This window comes from Primulina huaijiensis, chromosome 1, assembly GCF_012295235.1.
Source record: "Primulina huaijiensis isolate GDHJ02 chromosome 1, ASM1229523v2, whole genome shotgun sequence".
Lineage (NCBI taxonomy): Eukaryota > Viridiplantae > Streptophyta > Magnoliopsida > Lamiales > Gesneriaceae > Primulina > Primulina huaijiensis.
The window spans coordinates 15770738-15780511 of NC_133306.1; positions in this window are offsets into that span (position 1 = coordinate 15770738).

The window sequence follows — 9774 nt, forward strand, 5'->3', positions numbered from 1 at the left end:
ATTGGGTATGGACAGAGTTAAATTCGAGACTTCGTCTTCGGCGGACCGAGAAGAAAAAGGTATAAATTAATGTTGAGTTGGGATTGCACAACTCGAGTGAGGTTTGACTCGAGATTAACTAAATCACATACTTTATTTTATTGCATTGATATTTGCAATTAATGAATGAATTGATATGCTTGTTCTATTGATATATAGATAGCAGAAATTAAATGATTGGTCTTGTGATAGAAGTGCCTGATAGTGATAGAATCGTCACTGGCACATTGCACATTGTCACAGGATAGGAATATGGCAGAAGTGCCATAGTCTTTGACAGATAGGCCAGGACATCGGACGTTTGGTCATATCGAAGTGGATAGAATTGGAGGTGCTTCTATTACTGATGTTTGATATGGAAAGGGCCAAAGTCTGTGAATAAGAACGTACCACCACCCCGATTGGGAGTGTAGGTGGGTGTATGTTCTTATTCTGATCGGGATCCCTAGACTAGGACTGAGTCGAGTCTGAGTCTGAGAATCACGGAGAGTGATTCATTGCTTGATATGGAATTATGTTCCTGATTATGGTACATCTTTAGAATATGATTTATTATTAATATTGATTCATGTTTCGGATTTTGATACATGCGATGAATATTTAATTCATGTTTCTGATTTTTATACATGTTATTAATGTCTGTGATATGCTTTTATATTGTTTTTATGATTGCATGTATACATTATTTATATTGAGAATATAATTCTCACCGGAGTGATCCGGCTGTTGTCTTGTTTGTATGTGTGCATGAAAACAGGTGGGACAGGATTAGGGTCAAGAAGAGAACGAGGCTGGACTAGATAGCGTGGAGATCCGGGCTCAGAATTAAAGTAGGATTCAACATTGATATGTAGTTGAACCTAGTTGAATTATTGTAGACAATACAAGATTTGTATTTTTATGTGTAATATGTATTTCAGATCGAATTACATTACGTTTCCGCTTTGCATTTTAAAAAAAAAAATTTATGTCCCACATTACTTAATTGTGTATGTGATATTACTAACGATTAAGGAAATGACTAATGATTAAGGAAATGAATTAGAGTCCGGGTCCCCACAGTTCATTGACGATATCCTTATTTACTCGAGGAGCCATGAGGAGCACAGCCAGCATTTGAGAACAATTTTACAGATCCTGCAAAGTCGCAAGTTATTTGCGAAGTTCAGTAAGTATGAATTTTGGTTGGAGAAAGTTGCCTTTTTGGGTCATATAATGTCTAGCAGTGGTATTGAGGTGGATCCAGCAAAGGTGGCGGCCGTTAAAGAATGGGTTGAGCCGAAGAATGCATCAGAGATCCGCAGCTTTCTGGGTTTAGCAGGCTATTACAGGAAATTTATTCAAGGGTTTTCTTTGATAGCAGTACCACTCACTTCACTGACAAAGAAGAATGCTAAATTCGTGTGGAGTGATGAATGTCAGAAGAGCTTTGATACGTTGAAGCGAGCTCTTATTTCAGCGCCAGTGCTAGCCATGCAATCAGGGCAAGGAGACTTTGTGTTATACACCGATGCGTCTAAGTTCGGGTTAGCCGCAGTATTGATGCAGCATGGCCGGTTATAACTTATGCTTCCAGGCAATTGAAGGTGCATGAGAAGAACTACCTGAATCATGATCTTGAATTAGCCGCAGTAGTCTTTGCGTTGAAGATTTGGAGACACTACTTGTATGGCGAGAAATGCCAGATATTCACCGATCACAAGAGTCTCAAGTATTTCTTCACGCAGAAGGACCTGAATATGAGGCAGAGACGGTGGTTAGAGCTTGTAAAAGATTACGACTGCGAAATTAGCTACCATCCGGGAAAGGCTAATGTCGTCGCAGACGCCTTGAGCAGAAAAGTGGCAGTTGTAGCACAGTTGTCCGTGCAGCGACCTCTTCAGTCTGAGATTCAGAAATTTGATCTAGAGATTTATCGTAAGGGCAGAGCTCCGAGGCTGTCTAATCTGACAGTCAATTCCAATTTGCTAGACCGTATCCGTCAAGGACAGTCTTCAAACGAGCAGTTACAGAAATGGAAGCTGAAGGATGAAGCCAAGGGCAGTGTGATCTACACAGTGTCAGATGGTATTGTGAGGTACAGAGGGGGAATGTGGGTGCCTAAAATGGATTCGATCAGAGATGATATTTTGTCAGATGCACATGCATCTCCGTATTCTATCCACCCAGGAGGTACTAAGATGTACAAAGACCTGCAGATCTTGTATTGGTGGCCAGGGATGAAGAGAGGCATCCGCAGATTTGTGTCTGAATGCCTCACTTGTCAACAGGTGAAAGCGGAACACCAGTGACCGGCAGGAATGCTTAAGCCACTCCCTATCCAAGAGTGGAAACAGGAGAATATTACCATAGACTTTGTTGTCGATTTGCCGAAGTCAGTCAGGGGTTTTAATGCTATTTGGGTCATAGTGGATCGACTCACGAAGTCAGCGCACTTTTTCCCAGTAAAGACGACTTTTCTCATGACGCAGTATGCGGAGCTTTATATCAGGGAGATAGTGCGTTTGCACGGGATTCCAGTCTCTATTGTATTTAACAGGGACCCGAGGTTTACATCGTCCTTCTGGAAGAGCCTACATGCAGCCAAGGGGACGAAGTTGCTATTCAGTACAGCGTTTCACCCGCAGACAGATGGACAGTCTGAGCGTGTGATACAGATTTTTGAAGACTTTCTAAGAGCTTGTGTGATTGACTTCCATGGAAATTGGGAATCTAAGCTACCTCTAGTGGAGTTTACATATAACAACAATTTCCAAGCATCTATTGGTATGGCTCCCTATGAGGCATTGTACAGAAGGAAGTGCAGATCGCCGATTCATTGGGATGAAGTCGGAGAAAGAGCAGAACTTGGGTCAGAGATAGTTCAGCAGACCGCAGATGTGGTGGTCAAGATTCGAGACAGAATGAAGACCGCCCAGAGTCGCAAAAAGAGCTATGCTGACAAGAGGAGAAGAGATCTCGAGTTTGCCGTAGGTGACCATGTTTTTATAAAGATAGCACCTATGAAGGGTGTTATGAGATTTGAGAAGAGAGGCAAGCTGAGTCCGAGATTTATTGGACCTTTCGAGATTTTTGACAGAGTTGGGACACTTGCCTATTGTGTTGCCCTTCCGCCGAATCTGGCCGGAGTACACAATGTGTTCCTTGTCTCGATGCTGAGGAAGTACCTAGCGAATCCTTCGCATGTTCTGAGCTACGAACCGTTGCAGTTGGCTCCAGATCTGTCATATGAGGAAAGACCTGTCCAAATCCTAGACAGGGAGGAGCGTAGACTTCGGAACAAGGTGACCAAGCTGGTCAAAGTCCGGTGGCTGAACCAATCAGTGGAAGAGGCCACTTGGGAGTCTGAGGCAGATATGGGAATTCGCTACCCGGAGTTGTTCAGTAAGATTTAATTTCGAGGACGAAATTTTTATAAGTGGGGGAGGAACTGTAGAGCCCAAAATTCAGTACACGTAAAACTCATGCATTTATTTAATTGTTAATTCATTTATTTAAATTTAAAATGAGTTTCAGCCATGTAAGATTTATTTAAATGCATTATTTTAAACTAATTATGTATATGTGATGCACGTTAAAATGTTTTTCGAGTTTCATGTTTCAGGCGATTATTCGATGTGGGATCGCGGAAAAGACCGGTGATGATTTTGGCAATTTAAAAACGTGGCATTTTATTTTAAAGTTAATTTTGGGTCATTTTAAATAATTGTTAAGTTTCAGTACCTTTTTAGAGCCTAACTTATTAATTTGGTGATTTTATGAGGGTAACTTTTAAATATTTAGCACTTGTGCAAATTATTTTAGATTAAAGGATTTTGTTAAAGTTAGGGGTGGATTATCATTTTTATTAGTTTTTAATTACTAATTAGGCAATTTATTTTTCCTAATTAACATCCCTAATCCCCTCCCCACTACCCAACTCACGCCACACACGCACTACATGTTTTACACACACCAAGAGCCGTAAAACACACACACACATTCAGAATTCTATTTCTTTTATTTTTAAGATCAAAACCTAGGGTTCTTGAGAAGTGAAGCAGCCGCCCCCTTCCCTCTCCGTCTCCCAGCAAATTTTCGTGTATTTTCTTCATAGATTTTAGCGCCACGTTCGTCCCGGATCAATCCTTGCGTAATCTCCGCTTCGGTATCGTCATTACGGTATTTTCAAATATCAAAAGGCACGTATAATCTGTTTTTCCTTCGTCAATCATGTCATAGTATACGTTGAAATGTATTTTGTATGAAAACCATGTGAATGTTGTGTAGAAGTTTGAGCAATCATGTTTGGACCACTTTTGAAACCATTTTTGGATCTAAAATCACGTTTTTGCTATCTTTTTAAATACTGTGATTTTTCGGTCTTGATTCGGAGAAAACTTTCAAGATAAAAATCGTAGAACTTTTTGATACCTTCGATTTGATATAAAATTCGAAATTTTTTGATAAAAATCGTAGAACTTTTCAATACCTTCGTAAACTTTCAACATAAAAATCGTAGAACTTTTCGTGGGACTGCTCAAACTGCGTTTTCTGAAAATATGTTATTGATATGAATTCTTGAAGTTTTTGAGTTGCAGGCGTCGTTGAGGATGGAAGGGTGATCGCTGCTGCATTTAGGTATGTTGAAGATGATGTGGGGATTGTTTTGGTGTCTCTTTGTCATGTCGTTAGGCACCAAGCTGAGTTAGGAGTCGTAAGAATCAAATGGGTGTCGAACTTCGGGTTGTGTCGTTTGGGTGTTGATTGTCGATGTTGGGGTCATTTTCGATGGTTTGTATGGGTTGGAGTCAATGCCTTAGTGTCATAGGACGGGTCTCGATGTGTTGAATCTTAGTCCATTCGGTTTGGTTGGGAGGAATAGGCACATTGTAAGATTTTCCCATAGGTTCATCAATCCGAGGCGACACGGACCCCCACACGGACCAGAGCACGGGGTACGTGCCTTTGTTGCACTCAGGTGTCACTTTTCTAGTAGGTACACGGAGGTGTACACGGACCTGGACCCGGGGTCCGTGCCTTTGTTTTCTTTGGAGTGTCAGTTGGCAAAGTCTACATGGACCCAGGCACGGGGTCCGTGTCCTCACTTTTTTTTTGAGTAGGCTTTTACAATATCTACACGGACCCTGACCTGGAGGGGTGCACGGGGTCCGTGTACTCTCATTTTTGGGAATACTATATTGAATGTTTTGGGGTTCTATGTCATGGTCTAGTACGATGATTAAAAGAGGTCAATTCCCGAGCGAACTAGAACGTCATAAACTATTTATACACTTCGGTGGTGAGCATGAACTCTTTTGTCTAAGTTATGCAGTTAAGTATTTAAATTCATGTTATTATGTTGCAGCAGTGGCCCCAAGCGAGATCCAACGAATCCCTCAACGCCAAGTAAGTATGTTGACGTGAAAAAAGAAAATATTTCAAGTTTTTGAGGTATACTAAATGTCTTGTGACCAAATTATATATGGGTTTAGAAGTCGGTGAACGTGGCCGAGGACCTCTCCACCCCGTTAAAGCATGAACGGGTTTAGATCAGGATTGGAAAACGTTAAAGCATGAACGGAGACCAATCCACCCGTTAAGGCATGAACGGGGATCTCATGTATGTGGCAGTGGATACGTCCCTATCAGCACAGTATTGTGGTTTGTCTGATCATGCATTTATTATATATGGGTCAATTGCTTTGAAACACGCCTCTACGCAAAATGATGAAGTATGTATGTTCAAGTATGTTCAAGTATGCAAGCATGTTTAAGAACAGTTTTTATGATTATGGCACGTCTATGTTATGCTATTATGATCACGCTCAAGTACGTTTATGTTATCATGTTCAGATTTATGTTTCCAATATGTACGCTCTATTTTGAAGTTGCGTGTGGTTTTTCTACGTATTACTCGTTACTTCCAGTTTATACATGTTGAGTTTTTAGACTCACTAGACTTGATCGATACAGGTGAGGAGGATGTTGAGGAGGCTAGGGGTGGGGACCAAGGAGCTGGCTTGGACTGAGCGGAAGGCTAAACCCGAGGACTGCCATGTTTTGAAGTTAAGGATATTTGAAATGTTGAAGATACTCTGGTTTTTATGTTACGATTTTGTGGTTCAAGTAAATACGTTTGGCAGACATTATAATGAGACGTACAGTTTATTTTACCAAATTTTGAAAGTTCATTATTTAAGAAAGAAAATTTTTAATTCTTCCGCAAATTTTAAGTAGTAAAAAGTACAGTACGTTGCACATTATAACCCAAATGGCATTGGATTCCCTGACTGATATTGACAAACCAACAACAAAGTCCATGGTGATATTCTCCCATTTCCACTCGGGGGTATGGAGCGGCTTAAGCATTCCTGCTGGCATATGATGCTCTGTTTGCACTCGTTGACAGGTGAAGCATTCAGACACAAATCGATGGATGTCCCGCTTCATACCTCGCCGCCAATACTGTATCTGCAAATCTTTGTACATCTTGGTACCTCCTGAGTGGATGGAATACGGAGATGCATGTGCCTCTGTCAAAATATACTTTCTGATTGAATCAACACTAAGCAACCACATTCTTCCTCTGTATTTCATAATACCATCGGACACTGTGTAGAGTACACTGCCCTTGGCCTGATCTTTCAGTCTCCATTTTCTGCAACTGCTCATCCAAAATTTGACCACGACGGATTCAGTCTAACAAAGAAGACTAGACTGTCATATTAGACAGCTTAGGAGTTCTGCCCTTGGGATAAATTTCTAGACCAAAACTCTGAATCTCTGAGTGAAGAGATCTCTGTACTAACAGATGTGCTACGACTGTACCTTTCTGCTCAAAGCATCTGCCACAACATTAGCTTTCCTGGATGGTAACTAATTTCACAATCGTAGTCTTTTACCAGCTCTAACCACCGTCTTTGTCTCATGTTCAGTTCTTTCTGCGTGAAAAAATACTTGAGACTCTTGTGATCATTGAATATCTGGCATTTTTCGCCGTACAAATAATGTCTCCATATATTCAACGCAAAGACAACGGCAGCTAACTCAAGATCAGGAGTCGGGTAGTTCTTCTCATGCACCTTCAACTGTATGGAGGCATAAGATATAACCCGACCATGCTGCATCAACACTGCCACTAAACCAAGATTAGAAGCATCGGTGTACAGCACAAAATTGCCTTGCCCTGCTGGCATGGCTAACACTGGCGCTGTGATAAGAGCTTGTTTCAAAGTATCAAAGCTCTTCTAGCACTCTCCACTCCAAACGAACTTAGCATTCTTCGTAGTAAATGAAGTGAGTGGCACTGCAATCGAGGAAAATCCCTGAATAAATTTCCTGTAGTAGCCTGCCAAGCCTAAGAAACTGCGGATCTCTGACGCATTCTTCGGCTCAATCCATTCTTTAACTGCTGCCACCTTAGCTGGATCCACCTCGATACCACTGCTAGAAATTATATGACCCAAAAATGCTACCTTCTCCAACAAAAATTCAAACTTACTGAATTTTGCAAACAACTTGCGACTTTGCAAGACCTGCAAAACTGTACCCAAGTGCTGACTGTGCTCCTCATGGTTTTTCGAGTAGATGAGAATGTCGTCAATGAACACTTTGACGAATTGATCTAAGTAGGGCTGGAATACTCGATTAATCAAGTACATAAAATTGCTGGAGCATTCATCAATCCAAACGGCATTACGAAGAACTCGTAGTGCTCATACCTTGTTATGAAGGCTTTCTTAGTTTTACTTTACTATGAACTCGAATTCTGACTTTTCTCAGAATTCCCAATATTAAAAATGAAGGTTCAAACTTATCGTATCTTACTTTCCTTGTACTATACCCGTAATGTTCATCGATCTATTACATTAGCATTTATGCAGTTCAACCTAAGAAATCATAGCACCAAAATTTACATATAACTTTTATCATTGGTACTACACTCAAAAGTTAAAACTTACCTTAACCCTATAATAATATTGACCTACGATCCTTGAATCGAATCTTTACCTTACGACATCAAACATACGTAACTTAGCTATTTACAAGTACATTTGATCGAGCAAAACTTGCACTGTGGAATCCTTAATAAAAATATAATTTTGTGTGCTCAAATATTAATCGCAAGTGCACGATGTCAAGTAATAGTATAATGTACGTGAGTACGAGTATCGTTCCACTGAAGACTGTATTTGACAATTGTTATTTCAGTTATTCAATCTTTAGCAACGAAAATTGATTGATTGCTTAATAATATTATACTTAAATAAATATTCATATAAACTAATTCAAGAATTGAATAATAAGAATTTATAGCTAGAGTGGTTGATTAAAATTCAATGAGAAATGGATTTGTTGAAAATATCGGTTCACCTACCCCTCGTTAATTAATTCATTCATTCGCTAGTGATTTATCCTTCCGACAGGATTTCCTATTTCATTAAACACACTATCTCGAGATATGCCGAACTAATTCTACTGAGTGAAGTAATTAAATGTCTTTAATTATTTATCAAGAGTGAATTGCATGCCGATCTATGATATCCCCTAATTTTCGACCCTTAGGACTATGACTATCGGCGCATATCCAATTTCATATATCTATGCAAATTGTAGATCCACGGATTATACTACTCGTTCCTATCACAAGCTATTCTCTCGAACTCACTCGCAATATAAAAACATTATTAAAGTTAGCTACGCTCTAAAAACACGATAAAACAAAAGTATAGTCAAGACTAACGCAATAATCGAAATATAAATTAATCAAATCAAAGTTTGGAGTAGGATCCCCTTAAATCCCAACAAATATTTAACGTTTAGCTAATCGAATTCATCATTAAAATTTAACAAAACAATGGTTGAATGAAAGAAACTAGATTAGAAATACTATTCGTGATAAAAATGCGAGGAACGATGCCCGGAATTCTTCGCTTCTTCAACTCCAAGCGCAAAAGTCCTCCCCAAAGCTTGTGGCTGCTCTCCTCTCGCGTCTCTATCTGTCCCAATACGTCCAGAGATCCCTCCATATCATCCACCTCCCCAGAATAAGGTAAGGAATCGGCAAAGAACTTTTTCCAAAAATAGGTGGCGCTCGGGCGGTAGAAAATTACCGCTCGAGCGCCACACATTCTGTATGTTTCTTGGAGAGTGCGGCAGTCGCGCTCGAACGGTAGAAAATTACCGCTCGAGCGCCGAGCCTTCTGTAAACTTTCTTCTCGGAATTTTGCTGCGTGGATCACCTCTCGCGCCCGAGCGGTGAAATTATACCGCTCGGGCGCCAGCCTTTCTGTATGTTTTCCTCCTCGGCTTGCATCTTTTGCTATGATTTCAGTTTCTCGGTCATTTTCCTGCAAATTCATCACGCCCTAGTGAGACATGGTCCAATGCAAAAGCTTACTCTAAAACGAAAAAAATGTAAAGGAAATGTACGCATGCGCAATGCAAACACACACAAAACTAATGCAATAAAACACGTAAAAACCATAGCTATCAACCCCCTCATACTAACCTTTTGCTTGCCCTCAAGCAAAATAGGTTACAGACCACATCCAAGACATGAAAAAAACACAAAGTGAAAGTATTAAAAACAATTAAACTGATGGCGAAACAGCAAACTGACATTTCATAACTCAACGGGTTTTTGAACCACATCCAATTAGTCCACTCACAGTACTTATTAACACCCCTTCCAAAATATCACAGCACATTTCTATTTTGCCAAAAGATGTGGTCGTGTGTGTGTGTCGTGGA